Genomic DNA, 13,100 nt, shown 5'->3' with positions numbered 1-13,100 from the left:
TTTTTTTTTAAATATAATCTATCTCTCACTGGTAAAATTAACCTAGCCTAAAAATTCTAGACTGTTCATGACTTTGACAGTGGGCAAACTTACAAAATCAGCAAGGGATCAAATACTTATTTTCTTCACTGTATATATACTATAATAAGCACCCGGCGCTTCCTGGGTATAAAGTGTCGGTCTGTCTGTGCCTTCATTGTATTTGTTCCAAGGGTGCCCAGGAGGTGAATCCATGCCCTCGTTTCTTTGTTTACGGAGAAGTCGCTAGTAGCCCTATATACCCCGGCAGTTACACACTGTTTATTTAATTTTTAACCTCCTAAATTTCTAACAGATAAACTGGTAGGAGATGGAGTCATAAGACTATGACAGAGTCCATTGATAAACATTGACAGTTCTATTTCCAGTTGGCTATAGGCTATGGTTGGATCATAATTGAAAGCAGCATCATGCATGAAAGCCCACTTACTACGATGAACAACATGATGTGCTTTATCAGCTTGCTTTCTGGCCTGGGTTTGGACAGGAGTCTCTGCGCTTCTGGGTGCCACCTGCCTGATCTGTTGCTGAGAAAGCTGGGCCCGAGTTTGCTGAGGAGTTTCAGCAGCTCGAGCAGTAGTATGACGCATTTGATCAGCTTGCAATCGGGCAAGAGTTTGCTGAGGAGTCTCTGCTGCTCGTGATGCAGCTTGCCGCCTGGCCATTGCAGACTTCCTGACACTTGAGGGAGTTCTCTTTGGCCTTTGGCTGCATTTTGCAAAATAAAGTTAACGGTTAGATGAATACAAATTTTCTAAGTTTAGATTCTGACGGTGTAGTAGCTGGCTTAGAAGCCAAGTGCAACACACTTTAGAAATGTGAAATCAAAATCTCATGGCCAGAGTGGCTTAAAGCCTCAACTGGACTTTTATTTTTCAAGACTTCTTAGCGGGTCCAAAGGATCCCACTGAAGTCAGGAAGATCAACTGGCAGTTGTCGCCCCCCTTCAAGATTTATGACTGAAAACTTTAATCTGTGCCCAAAAAGAATAATATGCAATGGGAGATTATTTATTTGAACTGGTGTAAAAGAAAAATGAGGCAGTTGACTATAGCAAGCAATCAGCTTCCAGCTCTCATCTTTCCAAGGCCCCTATGAAAATGAAAGTAGCAATCGAAATAATTGCTATGGGCAACCGCTCCACTGTACCTTCCCATTTAGGATTATCTAGTAAAGTACACTACTTGCTATTGCCAGATAAACAGAAGGTCAACCATCACTTCAGCACTCCACCAATCTGGGCTTTATGGCGGAGGGGCCAGAAAGAAGCCTCTCCTCAGTAAAAGACCCCTTGAAGCCTGTTTAGAGTTTACAAAAAAAGCACCTAAAGGATTCTCAGACTGGGAGAAACAAAATTCTGTGGTTTGATTAAACTAAGATTGAGCTTTTTGGCTTAAATTCTAAGCGTCCTGTCTGGAGGAAACCAGGCACTACTCTTCACCTGCCAAATGCCATCCCTACAGTGAAGCATGGTGGTGGCAGAATCATGCTGTGGGGGTTTTGCAGTGGATGGGACAGGGAGTCTGGTCAGGGTTGATGGAAAGATGAATGTAGCAAAGTACAGAGATATTTTTAATGAAAACCTGATCCAGAGTGCTCTGGACCTCAGACTGGACCAAAGGTTCACCTGCCAACAAAACAAAGACCCTAAGCACACAGCCAAGACGACACAGGAGTGGCTTAGGGACAACTCTGTGAATGTCTTTGAGTGGCCCACCCAGAGCCCTGATTTGAACCCAATCGAACATCTCTGGAGACACCTGAAAATGGCTGTCCAACGACGGTCCCCATCCAACCTGACAGAGCTTGAGAGGATCTGCAGAAAAGTATGGCAGAAAATCCCCAAATTCAGGTGTGCAAACCTTGTGGCATCATACCCAAGAAGAGCGGAGGCTGTTATCGCTGCCAAAGGTGCTTCAGGTGCTTCAACTGAGTACTGCATAAAGGGTCTGAATACAATATTTTCGTTTTTCCTTTTCAATAAATTAGCAAATATTTCTAAAATTCTGGTTTCACTTGTCATTATGGGATATTGAGTGCAGAATGATTGGGAAAACCTTAATTTTTTTATTTTAGCACAAGATCTCAACATAACAAAATTAGAAAAAAATAAAAGGGTCTGAAGACTTTCCGAATGCATTGTATTTATATATCCAAACATTCAAATATTCAAGCAGGCCTGAGCTGCAGATTCTCAATGTAACCCATGCATTTTGTCACATTTTGGTTCCATACCTCCTATGTTAGATAACTGCACTAGTAGCTTGTATTTGATAGATCAGTAATGTCTATGTATTTACATTAGAAAGGCCAAATTTCCACTCCAAGTATGTGGCCATAGGATAGATACTATTTAGAAACTGATATTACACAGCAGAATCTATACAATATACCAACATGCCATAGAATCATTAAAGAAAATGTTTACAGGGCCCATAGTGAAAAACAAAATCCCCCTCCTGTAGCTGCTATATACAGGGGGTCTGTGTGGCGCTATCTATAGGGACAGTGGTGTAAGAGAGGGATTATTTTATTGATGCCTATAATTGGAGTTTATAACTGTCTATTTTACTGGTGGACTTGTAATATTATAGTATTTAAGAAAGTAATTCAAACTAATTTAAAATAAGTTTTTTTTATTCTCTTATTTAGTTGCTATATTAGCGTTTACTGGGGATATTACTTTTGGTCATCAGATCACCCACCATTGATGGAGACTTGCCCTGCTCCTCAACTGCACCGCTCAGGAGCTGCCAAGACTTAGAGGGAACATTGGCGAACAGTAACTGTAGTATCAACAACAGCAAAGCATTAAACCAAGTCAGCCTTTCCCTATGAAAATAACACTAAAGGTAGAAAATACACAAAAACATGAAAAAATTATAAACTCCTTCTTTATTATCCTCATCTCATTCAATCCTATCCTTTTATTGCAGTCAAACTTATGAGAAATATATATATTTTACCCCTTCTTCTCACAAACCTATGATCAGCCCTGTCTTCAGCTGTACTGTAACTGGCTGCAGTAGCAGCTCTGCTCCAGAACTCTCTCTCTGCTATAGGAGACCAGGTAGGATAGACCCCACCTCCACAGCAAAGCCATGGACCCGCATAGACGCCTGCAAATCCAATAAGGAAGGGATCAGAATCTAACACCTGACACCAGAAATTAACACCTGTGTTCTCTGCAGGATTTCTACAAGACTCATTGTTTCAGAAACATGCAAAAATTCTCCAGACTTCCAAACATTGGGGACAAGTTTTCTTCACATTACTTATACAATTCACTTGTTTTGTACTTTAAGAAACACTGTTTATACTACTGTAAATAGAGGAAAATTGGAAATATTTTTTTAATAATTTGATGTCAAAAACCTATTTGCTAATTCTCCTGAAGCTTTCTCAAATATCCCTGTTCTATTCTACTTAAAGTGTAACTAAACTTGAAATCTTTTGACATGTCAGAAGTTTTGATTGGTGGGGGTCCGAGCACTGAGACCCCATCGATCGCTAAAACGAAGCGGCAGCAGCGCTCGGGTGAGCTCTGTGCCGCTTCGGTTCTGATTGGCTTTGCTCCACTTTCCTCAGAGTGGCGTACGGGCTTAAGAGAAAGTTTATGTGTCCGTACACTCCTCATTTGGCTTTCTGAGGAAACGAAGCAGCACAACACTCATCCGAGTGCTTCTGCCGCTTTGTTTTAGTGATCAGTGGGGAACTCAGTGCTTGGACTCCACCAATCAAAACTTCTGACATGTTACTATGACATGTCATAAGTTTTTTAAAACGTTTAGTTACTCTTTAATAATTTGGTACCAAACTACACCATTCTTAGTAAATAACTCCCAGTATTGTGATTGGTATATATCCAGTGCTAAACCTAGAAGTTCAATGTCTTGTTAGAGCTATGTACATGACATGATAACGTATACATCTTTCTCTCCAACATAACAAGAAACCCTTCAGGATTGTAAATTGGGAAGGTAAAGGTCTTGGGTTTACATTAGGAGTCATCTATAATCTGCCTAATAGATTTTATTGGCAATTAACGGAACTCTGTGGTTTGTGATCTGTATAGCATCAGCAGCAGCTTCATACATTCTGTAAAGATTTGTTGCTTTCATTCTATATTTGGCATGTAGAATAGTATGAGCACTGCATGGTGGTATTGTTTGAATCCTATAGTGGTCACTGTAGCCCTAACTCGTTACTGTCATTTATATTGCACTAAAGACGAGTTGCTAAATATTTTTTGACAATGTGTTTTAACTATTCTCTGTTAAGAACTAAAATATTTATATATGGCATATTGTTCTTGAATGTGCATCTCTAGGGCAAATAACTAATAAAAACGTTGTGTTATTGATAACTAAATAGAATAAATCTAAAATCCAAACATTTACGGTAACAATTATAAATTCACAGTAGCAGTATGAAATATGTGGCCCCCATAAATGTTCACCATCCACACCCTAAACCTAGAAGTGAAGTGATTCACATCCAAGTCATTAATATCTTTGATTATTTAATAATCCTTATTCTCACTACTATATCCTGTAAATCCAGCTTATCTGTGTATAACAGATAATATTATTCATGTGTCAGAGAGATGATATTTTTTAATTTTTTGTATAAATGTATGCTTGGCAGATTCATTTTTGTATCATGACCTAACATGCTTTTAAAGCTGTTTTGGCTCTGCTTACAGTGCCGTCGTGGTTTTGTTCTGGAGTTTCTGTTGACCCTAATAGACAGAATAACGTCTGATGTTCTATTCTGCCTGATAGAAAAAGAGAATAATGGAAAAACCTGATGGACCCATTAATTGTCAATGGGATCTGTGGCATATAGATCAAAAGGACCACTGAAAGAGGGCCAATAGGAAACCAAACCAGATAATTCTGCATAGCGAGATATTAAGTAAGTAATGTTATGTTAGGTGGGAAATATGAATGAGTAAATTATAAAATTGTATGTGTATCCTGCAATTTTAATCAGTTGTTCCCACTGCAGGCTCTATATCTAAGTTCTCTCAGCCATAATTGCTATGATGTCTGCCATACACAGCACACATAAAGAAGAGAACATCCTTCTCTGCAATATCTTTGGAGCACACCCTCAGAAGCAGCAATATGGAGGAGATTATATAGCAGTAATGAGCAGTATAGCTGTGAATCCAGCACTGGGGGGGATAGAACACTTATTAGAAGCTGTTGTGGCTGTGTGTCTGTGTCGCTCTGCCTCTCTATCACTCTGCTCCCCCTACCCTCTCTATAGACTTCTGTTGGCACCTGTAAATTGATCCCTCAGTGAGCTGATGATCTGTCTCGTCTTCAGGAGACGGATTTAGCAGTAAATTCAGAGTGAGTGATCAGTTAGGTGGGAGGGGGAGCCTGGTAAGCCTGATTTTTCTCTAATAAAATGAATTACACATTTTTATATTCACATATACTATTTATGTATGCAAAGTTTGTTGAAAAGTTAGTGACCATTTATGGTAGGAGACATATGACTTGTAGGGTAAGAAAAATAAAACCTGCCCTGAGCACTTGCAGTTAATAGGGTTTTCATACCATGGTAAATTGTGTCATATAACTAGACTCTGAAACCTTTACGAATCCCAAGAACAAATGGGCTGCAGTGCTAGTGAATCACAGTAGTCTTTTAAGGGTATGTTGACATTAGCGTTCGGTTTCCGTTGATGGGTTCCATCAGACCTTTCCGTCAGAGGAACCCATCAACAAAAAGGCAAACGTAAACAATAACCTTCCGTTTTTTTGACAGAAACAATAGCACAGTCGACTGCCCTATTGATTCCACCAAAAAAAACAAAAAAACGGAACCCTTACAAAACGGAGACAAATGGAAACCATTTGCAATGAAAGCATTAGCATTTAAATCAATAGTAATGCAGACGGAAGGGTTCCTCCAACGGAAAGGTGTGACGGAACCCATCAACGGAAACAAAACGCTGATGTGAAAAGACCCTGAGATGTTTTGCCTTTGCACAGCACCACTGCTGATCTCGTGCTGTGAAGGTACTGCATCTCAGCTCCTTTCACTTGAGTCACAGTTCTCTGCACAGCGCCTGGCCGGGAGCAGCACTGTGCAGGGAAAATACTAACATTTCTATGGCCCCTTCCTTCTAGAGATTGTGGATTTCCAAGATATTGAACCCCAACCAACTGTTGGCATATCCTTGTGTTTGACCATCACTTACTGTAGTGGAAACCCACAGTAAAAGAAATGACACCAATGGTCGCATTCATACCACACAATCTGTATTCTCTGCTTGACTTTCCTAAAGCACATTTTTCTACATGTGAGAATATACTTATTTTTTTCTTTGCACAATTTTCACTATTACAATACAAACATTTTTTAAACTCTCAAAATACATAACAACCAAACTATCTCCTATGGCAATGAAGACATTGTGGGTATTTGCTAGAATTCCTACAATGTGAAAAGTCATCTAATCAATTAAACTGTGTAAAGTTTTATCTTTTTATCTTGTTATCTCTTTGGATCAACTACTAAAATAACATGGGCATTCATTCATCGTCTTCTATGCACCAGCAGGATATGCTTTGTGGATTGAATCACTCATTATAGACTTCAAGGAGCGAAGACCGAGATTGTCTTCAAATAGCTGTGATCCAAAATGATTTTTACTAAAGAGACCAAGAGAACATTTGTAAAAAAATAAATATATATATATATATATATATATATGACTGTACAGTAATTGAATAATTATATCACTGATTCAGAAAGTTGATAAGCAATGAATATTTGTGGTGCACAATGTAAGTATATATGATTAATTCTCTTGACTATATGTGTGGTAAAGAGATTATAAAGAGATTTGTATGTCCCTGTCTTCATTTCCCTGGAGTCAAAAATTAGCAGTCTTTTCTTTATATCTTTGAGCTAATGAAATTCTTTTGCCATGACTGTGGCACTATATTACTTCCCATTATCAGTCTTTGATTAAAGTTGATAGAAGATAGTCATCAATTCAGTACAACAAGCAGAGGTAATGTGCAGCCTTATTATGACCCCTTATTTTCCATTAAAGGTCCCTTCTGCTGTAGACTAATATGTCCAGAGCTTTCCAATGGTAGCAGTTATAATGTTTGTGAGACTCATTCAGTTTTTTTGTGCTAGGTGGATAACAATATATATATATATATATATGCATATATATATATATGCATATATATATATATATATATATATATATATATATATATATGGGGTGTGGGGGTGAAACACATCAATGCAAGCATCATAACATATATGTAATTACAGTATATACATCATATTAAATTAAACAAGTTTTCCTTTTGTACACTTGTTTTTTCTCTGCCATGCTAATATTTGGGATGATATATATATATTAAACTGATTATCAATTCTATAGACTTCAGAATCATTACATAATATATTCATTTGTTGCATGTTGCACTTCTTGCACTCAAATACTACTAACTATAAAAGTGGATAAATGCAGCATCCATCAATGATGATCTATAGAATAACTGAGACTGACAAATTGAAAACACTCACCTGATGCTATAGATATGGACTATTTCCTCAGTTTTTCACATGCTTCTAGCAGTTTGATGACACCCCGGGACATACACCACTGGATGAGTGTCTGCACATTCTACACAGACCTGAATGCGCTCTGCTCAGCCTTACACCTTTTATTAAAGCCCCACCAGAGGGCGGTGCTGAGCTTAGAGGACTGCCCAACACTTGCACATCCATTCATTTGTGTAGCCAGGCACCAGCTGCAGCTCTGCCACTTCCACAACCTTTGCTGCAGCTCTGATAGTCACGTCCATGTCCTTACATGTTTTCTGATTTTACTGTCATCCCCATGAGGTCGCCCTTTTTTCAGTTTTTATTGGATGATATATTGTGGAAACTTTAAATGTCCTTCCTTGAGCTGCTTGGACATTTTGTGCTGTATGCAGACATCTCACACTGGATCTGGGGGTCATAAAATATAAAATTAGAATATGATATATATATTAGGTCATGTATTTCTTGGTATAAATTGTATCATTAGAACGATTCATCATCTTCATTGTGAAATCTGTCATACATGTATGTTCATTTGTGCAATAATAATTACTTTGTATGTTACAATATTACAACTTTCTAGCTGCACCCTTTATTTTTTATATATATATAGTACATGGTAAATTAAATTTCCGGAATGTAATACTACATTTCCTCTATAGCGACCGCTGCAGATGAAATATATGGCCAGTCGGAGCTTCCACGGACAATAACAGCAGATCGCCTGGGGTTCCATGAGCTGGACCTGCGGCGATCAGATGATTGCCAAGGAATTTTTTTTAAAAGTAGGGGTTGTCTTTATTAGACAATGCCTTTAATCGCTCACATTAGTCCCTGTCCCAAAACAGTTCCATTTGTTTGATGGAGTCTATTTATTTTTTGGGGGGGGCGGGGTGTTTTTATTTTTTTCTTACAGATAAAGTAAAAGGTTTTTTCTTTTTTTTTCTTCAGACAGGTTAAAACGTATATTGTGTAACTGTATGCAAATATATATCCATACAATTTTATGTACCTACCGTATACTGTTTGTCTGTTTCGATTCCTCACGATTTTCAAGATCTCTGCTTGCAGTCATTTAATAGGACATTCATTGTTTTCTTCCAGGGGCAAAAAAAAATCTGTCCTGGTTATGTAATAAACACATAGACCAACTCTGATAAGTTACTGTTACTCGAAAGAGCCATGCGCCGTGTATCCCTCACATGACCAGGATAGATTGTCAGACTCTCGAAGCAAACAATGAATGTTCTCCACTTGTTAATGAACGTTCCCGGTTAAAGTCTAAAAGCAGAGATCTTGAATCCCGTGAGAAATGGATACACAAAGTACATAAAGAATTTTATTACGGAAAGTATTGTGGAAAATTATGTAAATCGCCTTGTGACCGGAGACACTAAAGCCACGTTCAGACATGGCGGAATTGCTGTTGAATTCCGCTGCAGTCAGTCCGCAGTAGAATTCTGCAGCAGCCGTTTTTTACATTGGTTCCTATACATTTCTAGGAAACTTACTTCAGACGTTGCGGAAAATAACTGTGCGGAAATTAGGCTGAAGTGCAGAATTTTCCCTCCGCAGCATGCACATTATGTTGCGGAGAAGCAGCGGAATATCACTGCGGATTTCAGCCTTTGCAATGCAAAAACTGAAATCTGTGGCAAGTCCGCTGTGCTATCTGCAACGTCAAGTATGCAAATGTTGGTGCAGATTCATTGCGTAATTGACCGAATCTGCACCAACATTTGCAGCGGAAAAATTCTACCATATGTGAACGTGGCTAAAGATGTCCCCAGGGCTGCCTTATATTAATTAGCCTTTGTTATGGCATACCCTAGGTATTACTTTATTATATCCCGACCTATATGTTGCATTGTTGAGGACAGATGAACTATACCTTTGCAACATAGACAATATTTTTGTTATGTGGGTGTGGGACCACCAGATTTACTAAATGATTTCTGTTCATTAATACGACTTCTTTTCATATTCAGTTTACTATGTCAGTAACTATATATTTTTTTCCCATTTTGGATGTTAGTATATATTAAGGCTAATGGTGAGCTCACTCATGTATTCCACAGACAAGCTCTATTGAAAATGCCTCAAGTTCCCATCATTCAGTCTTTGCGGGTCCAGTGTATTTGTTTCTGATCCTCAAGGAATGATGAGGCTTCTTGATGTGCTGTGGATTGGAAAAACATTCATAGGGAACTTTTCAGTATAAGGGCGGATTTACACGAGCGTGTGCGTTTTGCGCGCTCAAAAGGTACTTGACAGCTCCGTGTGTCATGATAATATGGTGCGCGGCTGTGTGATTTTCGCGCAGCCGCCATCATTATGACACTCTGTATGTTTGTAAACAGAAAAGCATGTGGTGCTTTTCTGTTTACACTCATAGTTTGACTGCTGTTGCGCGAATCACGCACGTCCCACGGAGGTGCCTACATGTGGCATGCGTGATTTTCACGCACCCATTGACTTCGTGATGCGCGAAAAACGCAGAAATAGAGGACCTGTCGTGAGTTTTACGCAGCGGACTCACGCTGCGCAAAAATCACTCACAGCCTGCACTGCCCCATAGACTAGCATAGGTCCGTGCGACGCGCGTGAAAATCACGTGCGTTGCACGGACGTATTACACGTTCGTGTAAATCCGCCCTAACAATCGCAAGCAAGCTTGCCAACAAATATTTTTTACGGACAATTTGGAAAACCATATTGAATCATAAATATTATAAGTAATATATGTCTATATCTTAGAATAGTGATATGAACACATTAGCAGCATGTACTGTGACCTATAAACCAATGATAATTACAATCCCAATAATTGGCACAAACTCATTCAACTTCAAAAAAATCACAGACTCATACATTTTTTTACGGACACTGGAAAAAAGACCCTTATTTTTAGGGACTGTCCAGGAATTTACGGAAGGTTGGCAACCCTGATCACAGGATGATGCATGCAAAAAACTTGAGGACAGCATCCGTATGGCAAAAGTAAAAAAGTGTTTATTAACACATCCCAATATCAAAAGTGCTACGTTTCGATCCCGCAGGAGTCTTTATCAAGCATAAAAGTTTTATGCTTGATAAAGACTACTGTGGGGTCGAAACGTAGCACTTTTGATATTGGGATGTGTTAATAAACACTTTTTTACTTTTGCCATAAGGATGCTGTCCTCAAGTTTTTTGCTACAATTGATTGTCCAGGAGGGATCACTGGACTTGGAATTTGCATCCAGCTGAAATTGAGTAGCTGTATTCCGATCAAGAGAGTGTTCTGGCGGATAACCAGTCTATCATTATGATGCATGCGTCATAACAAACCAGCTGATTCCGCAGTGACTTTTCATTTTCTTGCAAAGTACTATTCTAATGGCCAACTCATGGTCCTTGAATTAGTGTCTAGTCCAGGGGTACGCAATAGACATGAGCGAATCGATTTCAAACAAATCTAATTTAATTAGAATTTCTCAAAATTTTCAGATTCAGCGAAATCCAAAACTTTTAGGGTTCGCGACACATGAATCACAAATCCTGCGCCTGCGCAGTAAAACACTATGTGCTGCCTGCTCAACTTCACCAAGCTACTCCTTTTCCACTGCTTAGCTTTATGGTTATAATGTAAGTCACAATCACACATCATTTGTTGCTGCTGAGCAGTGGGAAAGCTGAGATACAGTTGAGCTCAGTCTAACGCCTCATGCACACGACAGTTTGTGCCGTCCGAGTCCCGTCAGTGATCCGATAGGAAATATTCTATCTTTCCTCGGATCGGAGACTCGGATCATTTTTCACGGACCAGATTCATCCGCTAAAGTGAATGGGTCCGTGAAGACTATCGGGTGCCACTCGGATGCCGTCAAAAACGGTCGTGTGCATGAGGCATAAGATCTCAGCTGTAATCAGTGGCGTAACTACCGCCGTAGCAGCCGTAGTGGCTGCTACGGGGCCCGTGTCGCCCGCCGGCACGTGCCCCCACAATGGCCGGAGGCTCCGCTAGCAGCCGCTATGGCTGCTACAGCGCGACGCCACTAAACACTACGGCAGAGCAGGGAGGTATCTCCCCGCTCTGCCATTAAACAAAAGACATGTATCCCCTATTCACAGGATAGGGGATACATGTGTGATCGCTGGCATTGATATGGAGAATGGGGGACTGAAAGTTCCCTGAAGTTCTCCATCACAAACCTCGGACTTCCGGGGTCTGTGTCGGCAGCTCCGTAGAAATGAATGGAGCGCCGGTCGCGCCTGTGCGCATGCGTGACCAGCGCTCCTTTCATTTTTATTGAGCTGTGCAGATGCCGGAAGTTCGAGGTTAGACATGGAGAACTTCGGGGGACTTTCAGTCCCCCGTTAGCACCATACAGCCCCCTCTGTAGATAACGCCATACTTACCCCTCTGTAGATAACGCCATACAGCCCCCTCTGTAGGTAACGCTATACAGCCCCCTCTGTAGATAACTCCATACAGCCCCCACTGTAGAGAATGTCATACAGATTCCCCCCTGTAGATAACGCCATACAGCCCCCTCTGTAGATATCTACAAAGGGGGCTGTATGGTGTTATCTACAGGGGGGGACTCTGTATGGCGTTATCTACAAGGGGTCTGTATGGCGTTCTCTACAAGGGGGGCAGTATGGCGTTATCTACAGTGGGGGCTGTATGGCGTTATCTACAGAGGGGTCTGTATGGCGTTATCTACAGGGGGGGTCTGTATGGCGTTGTCTACAGGGGGGGGTCTGTATGGCGTTATCTACAGGGGGGCTGTAAAAAGTCACTATCTACAAGGGGGGGTTGCGTGACACCCAGGGGGGGGCCCCAGTCAAAAGTTTGCTATGGGGCCCAGTCTTTCCTAGTTACGCCCCTGGCTGTAATCCAGCTTTCCTACTGTGACTTATATTGCCCGGTGTGTGCAGATCATAGCCTATTAGTACAGGTGTCGGAAGGGGCGTAACTAGGAGATACTGGGCACCCTAGCAAACTTTTGACTGGGCCCCCCCCCCTAGATGCCACACACTTTGTAGATAGTGCCCCCATGTAGATAGTCCCATACAGCAGTAGACAGTGCTAAACAGCCCCTCCGGTAGACAGTGCTAAACAGCCCCTCCGGTAGACAGTGCTATACAGCCCCTCCGGTAGACAGTGCAATACAGCCCCCCTGTAGACAGTGCTATACAACCCCCCCTGTAGACAGTGCTATACAGCCCCCCTGTAGACAGTGCTATACGGCTTGCCCTGTAGACAGTGCTATACAGTGCCCGCCCCCCTTGTAGATGGCTCTCCCACCTCCCTTGTATATAGTACGATATATATCGCCCCCAAACGCAAAAAATTATACTCACTCCTCAATGCTGATGGGATCCTTGCGTAGGCCGGCGTGGTACAGTGACGGCATCACGCCGACCTGCGTAGGGCTAGAAACAGATAAAACAGACACGGCGCCACATAGTGCAAAATAAAAGCG

At 40.9% G+C, this 13,100-nt stretch overlaps 1 protein-coding gene across 1 annotated transcript in view; it reads right to left on the bottom strand.

Moving 5' to 3' along the window:
- The window catches only part of NMUR1 (neuromedin U receptor 1), a 111,039-nt gene extending 103,334 nt beyond the window's left edge, over positions 1-7,705 (bottom strand). The window contains exon 1 of the mRNA XM_075861834.1: positions 7,609-7,705. The gene's annotated coding sequence lies outside the window, so the exon portion shown is untranslated. The remainder of the gene's footprint in view (positions 1-7,608) is intronic.
- Between the last annotated feature and the right edge of the window lie 5,395 nt (positions 7,706-13,100).

This window comes from Rhinoderma darwinii, chromosome 4, assembly GCF_050947455.1.
Source record: "Rhinoderma darwinii isolate aRhiDar2 chromosome 4, aRhiDar2.hap1, whole genome shotgun sequence".
Taxonomy (NCBI): Eukaryota; Metazoa; Chordata; class Amphibia; order Anura; family Rhinodermatidae; genus Rhinoderma; species Rhinoderma darwinii.
Note: the sequence above shows the minus strand (reverse complement) of the source record. Positions and strands in the feature narration are given on the sequence as shown.